Source organism: Taudactylus pleione, unplaced genomic scaffold, assembly GCF_031769625.1.
Source record: "Taudactylus pleione unplaced genomic scaffold, aTauple2 ptg000535l, whole genome shotgun sequence".
NCBI classification, from domain to species: Eukaryota; Metazoa; Chordata; class Amphibia; order Anura; family Myobatrachidae; genus Taudactylus; species Taudactylus pleione.
The window spans coordinates 8,682,640-8,690,646 of NW_028284937.1; positions in this window are offsets into that span (position 1 = coordinate 8,682,640).

Sequence of the window (8,007 nt, forward strand, 5' to 3'; positions counted from 1 at the left end):
GGTCACCAGGAAAATGGCGCTGCGGCGGCCATTTTCCAGGTGATTTTGATAGAGCTAATACCGGCACCGATGTGGGGCTCCGGTGGCAGAGTGTAAGTATTAAAAATATGGGTGCAGGGTGTGCGGTGTGGGCCCCCCTGGACCCAGGGGCCCTGCACACCCTGCACCCATTATAGAAATGCCCCTGATGTTGATATAAAATGTTCAAATGTTGACATGGTCATTCTGTTTTAATGGGCAAAGCGTTGACATTTAACATGTTGACACCAGAATGTCGACACACTGTTTTTGCTTATTTTAGCTTAAAGGCTCATAAACACTGGACGATTATTCTGAATGATATGAATAATAACGACATCTTTGATCGATATATTGTTCAAATTGTCCAGTTTGTATGAACCTAACGACGAACAATGCGCGCTTCCGTGGGTCATTAACGATATCCCCAGTCATCTGTACATGTAGCTAAATCTGGGGATATCGTTAACGATGCCATGCTGCCGAATGCAGCATGGCCCCACTCCCCCCCACACCGTCATTCGTCGTTGCTGGCATTGGCAAGTCTGCATGCGCTTACTGATGCCAGCACCCCCGCTGGGCCCACCGCTGCCGATATTGCTCATACAGCATATTGGCTAGTGTGTATAAAACCTAACCCTAACAATCATAAAAAAACTTTGTCGATATTTTGGTGTCGACATGTCAAATGCTTACATGAGCATGTTGACATTTTAACCATGTCGACATACAGGTTGTCAATTTAAAGTAGAGATGAGCGGTTCGGTTTTAGTCGGTTCTTTTCTACAAACTAGCGCAAGTTTAGATTTTTCTTATTGGCTATCCAAAACATGTGTGAGCTGGATAGCCAATAAGATGCATTTTTTTCAAATCCGAACTTAACTGAGCAGAACCGAACTGCTTATCTCTAATTAAAAAGTCCATGTCGACATTCTGACTGGATCCCATTTGCCAATGTAATGATCAGAATTATGATTATACGAACAATATGTTAATATTGTGCTGCATATTAATATGTAATGACAGAAATACATGAAGACATTTACATTATGTATTTATGGAATTCAATTCAGGTTATTATGTGGAAAACACACTAATGGCATTTACCTGTTGTTTCAATACAATTTAGAGGGTATTTCCGTAATAAATGCGATCTGTTACGCCTTTTTGTTTTGATCAGTTGTGCATTTGATGGCTGATGCCCACTTTACCGTCTTTGGAAACAATTTGCATCTAAATTTGTGGTAATTCAGTAACATGAACTGTGGAAAACATTAACAATTATCCATAAAAGTTCAATTTAATACAGCGGAAATTGAATAGCGCCGGGAGGGAGTTCCTGGCGCTATTCAATTCAGCGAGCTGTTAAGTCCAACTAATGATTTCTTCTCGCACCCTCCTGAGGGTGCAACAAGAAATCCGACTAAAGTGCTTGCCGCTTGGCTGTTTTCTGGCTTAGCGCAGTCGGAAAATGCTGGTTCTCGCAACTAAACACTCAAGTTAAGTCGCGAGAACCGGCATTCTCTGACTTAACTGCTTGCTGTTGGAGTAAACATCGCAGTGAATTGAATAGTTCCAGGAGCTCCCTCCGGGCGCTATTCAACTCTCTGTGAATTGAATCACCCTTATTATCTTCAACTTTTACTTTTTTTTCTCCTAAAATATTGTTTGGATCACTTCATTTTTGCCTAAAACAAAAACATAATGACGGGTTTTACTTTTGTGTTTTTTAATCAAGTTTCAAAGTGTATCTTTGCACAAATGTATATTAGAGGCAGTACTTCCAGAACCAATGATTATCCAGAGAGTTTAAATTCTCCTACAGGATGAAAAATTAAATATTGTTGGTCCACAAGTGGAAAATTAGGTGCAATCTGCACGTGGCAAGGTACACCCCCATATCCACCTACTCGCCCCCATTAGTGCAAACTTTTGCACCTCCACATATTCTATTAGTCCATGCACTTACACATGACCTGCATTTGTACAAGGTTTTTGCATGCACATATTGCATGTACAAAGCATTACAGACATGGGGATATTTATTCATGCACATTCTAAGGCGCATTTACTGTTCCTGTATATACTGTAATAGAAGAATGTGGGGCATATTTATCAACTAGTCCAAAGATAGTGAAAACAAGATTGTTATATTGGTGCACATTTACCTTTAATAAAACAGAACTATTATTGTCATAAATATAATAAAATACAACGATAATAAATCAAAAAGTAGTGGAAATGTGAAGAAACTAAAGATGTGTATTATTAAAAACTGTGTACATGTACCTATTTATTGTTCTAGTCATGCAATAAAACTTTACCACAGGAGAAGGAAGTTTTTTTATATATTCTATTAAAATTGTATTTAATTGGTGATTTTGAAATTCTGGTGTTGGAATTATAAGTTATTTATCCTCCCCCAGAATAGAATATATAGGAATATATAGGGATGTCTAGGATAGCCTTACTAGTTCAGTGCTGGGCATAGAATACATTTCCCTTATTTATTGGGGAATATACTATATATTCAATATGGTGAATAATGTAAATGACAAGATATCTGATAGCAAGTGGAGAGATTATATTAGTACGTATATAGGAGATCCTCCACGTCTTTAAATGCCCCACTAAGCTGTGGATAGACTTGTGAGAGGGTTGAATTGCATAGATATATAGACTGTAGTTGTGGAATTGACCACCAGAGGGCTATAACATGTGTCCTACTGTACAGTCATCACATCGGCATACTTTAGAGATTTATCCACTATGGCTGCGTATCACAAATTAACAGCTAGATGGAGCCCTAAAGTAAATAGAAGTATAAATTAAGGGATTTCGTATAATTGGCGCTTCACTTCAACAGGAATGCTGCCGTCCACACCTTATGTGTATCTATCCCAAGGTATCCTAAACTTAGTAAACGTATACAAATAGGTGTGGAAATTTGGCGCTGTCTGAGGATTCACTAGGGTGAAAGGTGAAAAATAAAAATGGTGAAAAATAAAAATATTTATCGGAAATTGTGGAGTATTTCTCTGGGTCTTTTCTGTCATAAAACATCAGGTTGGAATATTCCTCACTAATGTGGAAAAATAAAATAAAAGACAATGTATAGTACCACACAGGTATATCGTTATAAGCAGTTATGATTTGATGGAGGCATACCCAAGCTCACTGAATAGAGATGGGTAAGCTCCTGTAGAAAGTGTCTTTATTCAAAATGGTGTATATTATGGAGTTTTCTATAAATTACCCCTTTCCTTATGTAAAAAGCAATGAAGTAGGGCGTACCCAGACTCACTTTACAGAGGCTGGGGAGACTCCTCAAAATGTATCTTTATAAACCCGTACTCTATGTGGGATTTAGGAAAGGTGTGTCTCTTCTCACGCACCTTACTCACATAAAATGCTGTCAAAATACTCTTTTAAAGGTATCTTTATCTCTGGACAAACCCATAAAGGCTGTTAGATTCATCACATCTCACTCACGGTGTAGAATTCAATAACTTTTATCAAGATATCTTTTTATTTTTACACAAACACCGCGTACGATTACTCACAAGCTCATCGGTGTGTTCACTCCCATAGGGGTTTCTTTACTCCCAGGAGGTCCTCTCAGTCAAGGATGGAACAAATCGCCATAGTCATAAAATGTTAATGACATAATCTTTCTATATAAAACACAGCATACCTTTTTTTAAAAATAGGTTCAGTTCCTGTCACAATTCCAGAAAACCAAAAGACCAAAAATAAAATAAACGCAACAATACCTTCTATCAGTGTAAGGTGCAGGTTCCCCCTAGAATGGTCCTTCCCTCTGGCCAATGCGTTTCGAGAAACCTAATCTCTTTATCAAGTCATGATTTGATAAAGAGAATAGACTGATAGAAGTTATTGTCGCGTTTATTTTTTATTTTTTTGGTATTTTGTTTTTTTTAGTAATTGTGACAGGAACCGGATCTGGTTCACAATTAGGACATACCTACTCCTCTCCAGGTGCCCCCCTAGAATCACTTTTTGTTCTTAAACCTATTTTTAAAATAAGATATGCTGTATTTTATATAGAAAGATTATGTTATTAACATTTTATGATTATGGTGATTTGTTCCATCCTTGACTGAGAGGACCACCTGGGAGCAAAGAAACCCCTATGGAAGTGAACACACCGATGAGCACGTGAGTAATGGTACTCGGTGTTTGTTTAAGAATAAAAAGATACTTGGTCCTTCCCTTTGGCCAACTCTTTGAGAAACCTATTTTCTTTCTCAAGGCATGCTTTGATAAAGAGAACGGACTGATAGAAGTTATTGTCGCGTTTATTTTATTTTATTTTTGGTATTTCGTTTTTTTGGAATTGTGACAGAAACTGGACCTGGTTCACAATTACTCTTTTAAAAGGTATCTTTATCTCTAGACAAACCAATAAAGGATGTTAGATTCATCACACCTCACTCACTGTGTAGAATTCAATAACTTTTATCAAGGTATCTTTTTATTCTTAAACAAACACCGCGTACCATTACTCACAAGCTCATCAGTGTGTTCACTTCCATAGGGGTATCTTTACTCCAAGGAGGTCCTCTCAATCAAGGATGGAACAAATCGCCATAGTCATAAAATGTTAATGACAATATTTCTATATAAAACACAGCATCTATCTTTTTTTAAAAATAGGTTCAGTTCCTGTTACAAATCCAAAATGAAAAATAAAATAAACGCGACAATACCTTTTATCAGTGTAAGGTGCAGGTTCCCCCTAGAATGGTCCTTCCCTCTGTCCAACGTGTTTCGAGAAATCTATTCTCTTTATCAAGGCATGCTTTGATAAAGAGAATAGACTGACAGAAGTTATTGTCACGTTTATTTTATTTTTGGTATTTAGTTTTTTGGAATTGTGACAGGAACTGGACCTGGTTCACAATTAGGACATACCTACTCCTATCCAGGTGCCCCCCTAGAATCACTTTTTGTTCTTAAACCTATTTTAAAAAAAAATATATGCTGTGTTTTATATAGAAAGATTATGTTATTAACATTTTATGACTAAGGCGATTTGTTCCATCCTTGATTGAGAGGACCACCTTCGATTAAAGAGAACCCTATGGAAGTGAACACTCCGATGAGCTTGTGATTAATGGTTGTCGAAGCCGGATGATTGGCTGAGATCAGATCCTAAAATTATTATCTGCAAGACGCCATTTTGCGGTGCCTACACGATACCTCCGTGGACAGTGCTATATTATGATTATTAGCGTTGTGCGTCTGCCACTGCCCTATGTTAAAAGTCCTCACAATACAATACGTACATTTATTAATACAGATAATATGAGCAACCCCACAAAGCACGTTTCATACTGTATTCCACAATGCATACTAGCGTCTTTACTTAATATCCCTATACTTACACATTTGCACACTTACACTGAAAGGTTCCCTAGCATTAAGGTTAATATTAAAGGTTTTATTCATTATCAATTATGTTGTTAAACACATGTATTTGATATCTAAAGTTTAGTACATGATAAGTAGACCATGTTTGGTTCCATTCTAAACCACTGTTTATTTGCAGATCTCTGGTTCCATTGGCAAGGAGATCGCAACATGCGTCTGCAAGTTATGAATCATAGAGAGTTAGGCATTGAAATGTACTCTGTAATGTAATGTTTACTAGCCAGTTTAGACTTGTTCTTCGGTGGGAAAAGATACACAAAGAGCCGTTGGAGGGCAGAACTACCACTGTTTAAACTGACCTATGAACTACATCGTAACAGAAGAGCCAAGAAGAAGAACCAATGGGATTATGCCAACTCGTTTCTATTGTATTGCCCACTCTTTGTATGGTATATATTCAGGCGCTCTATTTCCAGTAGTTAGTCATCATATTCTTTCTTTTGACGGAGGCTTCACCTTTGATGCCGGGAAATCTGGATCCAGAGCGCCTGCTTATGTATCGACTGTACCTTGTTTATGTATAATCTTTTGCGCTAATTGTATTTAGATCACAACGTGTAACTAAATGCTTTTTATGTGAATAATAACTTTTTGTGCTTTGGAACCACACTCAAAGTCTGGAAAGCAATTATTTCTTGTGCTACTTACAACGCTAAATAGCGACATTAGGGTATAAAGATTATTAGGTATTCATAGTTGGGGGCTCGTAGAGTGAGGTCACGCTACCACAATTTACACGGTAACACACGGTTATCGATCGCTCACCAAACGGTGGACGGCGCCATACAAAGGAAAGGACACACTGTGTCCAATAACCTGCTACCACTTGATGTTGAGAGACCGATATCCGTTATTGTGTGAGTTCAAGGAGCGATGATTAGAATCCAGGGACAAGGAAGGAAAAGTTTGTTTTCTTGCATTGATAAAAGTTTGTGTTATGGGGGTAAGTCGCACAATAGCATACGCATATTTCCTGTATTGCTGCCACGTGTTCAAATGGTCATTGTATTCATAGCGTGATTGCTTGTTAAACCTCTGATTTGCACTGCTATATTTAAGGAAAAGGTTTTAATTTTTTCTGCGCAGAAAAGGTGTATGTAATTGAAACGTGTGATTGTAAAGTGGAGGCTACTGTCTGGTTAAGCCTCAGTGTAAAGTGGAGGCTACTGTCTGGTTAAGCCAAGGTTGAAACGCAGTAGGTGCCAGACAGGGCCGTACAAGCTACTGGGCCAGCGTACAAAGCAGTACATTGTGGTTATCGAGAAACTAAGGGGTTTCTCGGTCTGACACCCATTAATCGCAAAGTCCATTGATCAGTTAGGTTCTTTGGGCAATGCGATCGAACCACATGGTTATATGGAACTGTGATTGTGAAGTTTGTGATTGTGATTGTTGTGGGAGTGAAACTGCTGGCAAGGTTAGGAGTTATTGGAACTCCTAGATGCTACCAGCTGGGAGTAAACTCAAAGTAGGAAGCCAAGTGGTGAAGCTTGAGGTGAATTCACCACAAGTAAAATAATCAGCTAGGCGGTTATTTTACTCCTCGTTTATGCACACGGACCATATTGCTTATCGGGAAAGTGGTGCATAACGGGATGAAGCGAGCGGCTGAAGCTTGATTTGAATTTGCCGCAGGTAGAATAATTTACAGTAGGTGATTATTCTGCTCCTCGTTGTGCAAGCTGACTGTAACGCCCTGCGGGCCGGCTGTGTATAACGGGAGGGAGTGCATGAACGTAGCTTATTGAGAATCATTCACCAATCGAAATTATCTAGAAATTGCTAAGCATTTTCTCAGATGGGTGTGAAGCAATCTCTGGAAATGGTGGAAGGTCCGACTGGATCGGCCAGGTATATCATGTTTAAAAAGCATGGTGCGTACGCTACGGTGCACTGTAGAATATGGGTCAACATGACCAAGGAATGTAGAAAACCTTTTCCTAAGATTGATAGCTTTGATTCGGAGGTACTGAATAATGTTAGAGATAGTATATGTGTAGTGAAATCTCTAAAGAAAAGTATAAAGTTTAATGATTGTTTAAAGTTGTGGCAGCATGAGGGGAACATGTGGCTTAGCGGTGTGCACGTGACGCAAACTAGCGTCACGCTCACGCCGCAAGGGAGTGCGTACGCAACGCAAAATAGCGTTGTGTGCACTGCAAAAGAGCGCGCATGCACGGCAAGATAGCGTTGCAGAAGGTAAGGTTAGTAGCGCATGCACACCACCTCCGCCCTATGCGGATGGGGGCGAAGGTACAGTCGATCTCAAAAATCATAAAAATGTAACAAGTAAATTGTACCCTCTCCTGAGTAACTATAAAGAACATGTTTATAATGCAGATGATGAACCTGTTATAATGTCAGCTCTTTCCCATGTTGCCCAAATGTTGAATATACCATCACCGCAAGCACAGGTAACTGACCCACTAGTACCAGTAATGGAGGTAGCCCCACCAGTGCAGGAAGTATTAACACCCGCTGTAACAGTAGCGGAGGTTGTTAATGCCATACGTAGTAGTAATAGGCTGAACCCTC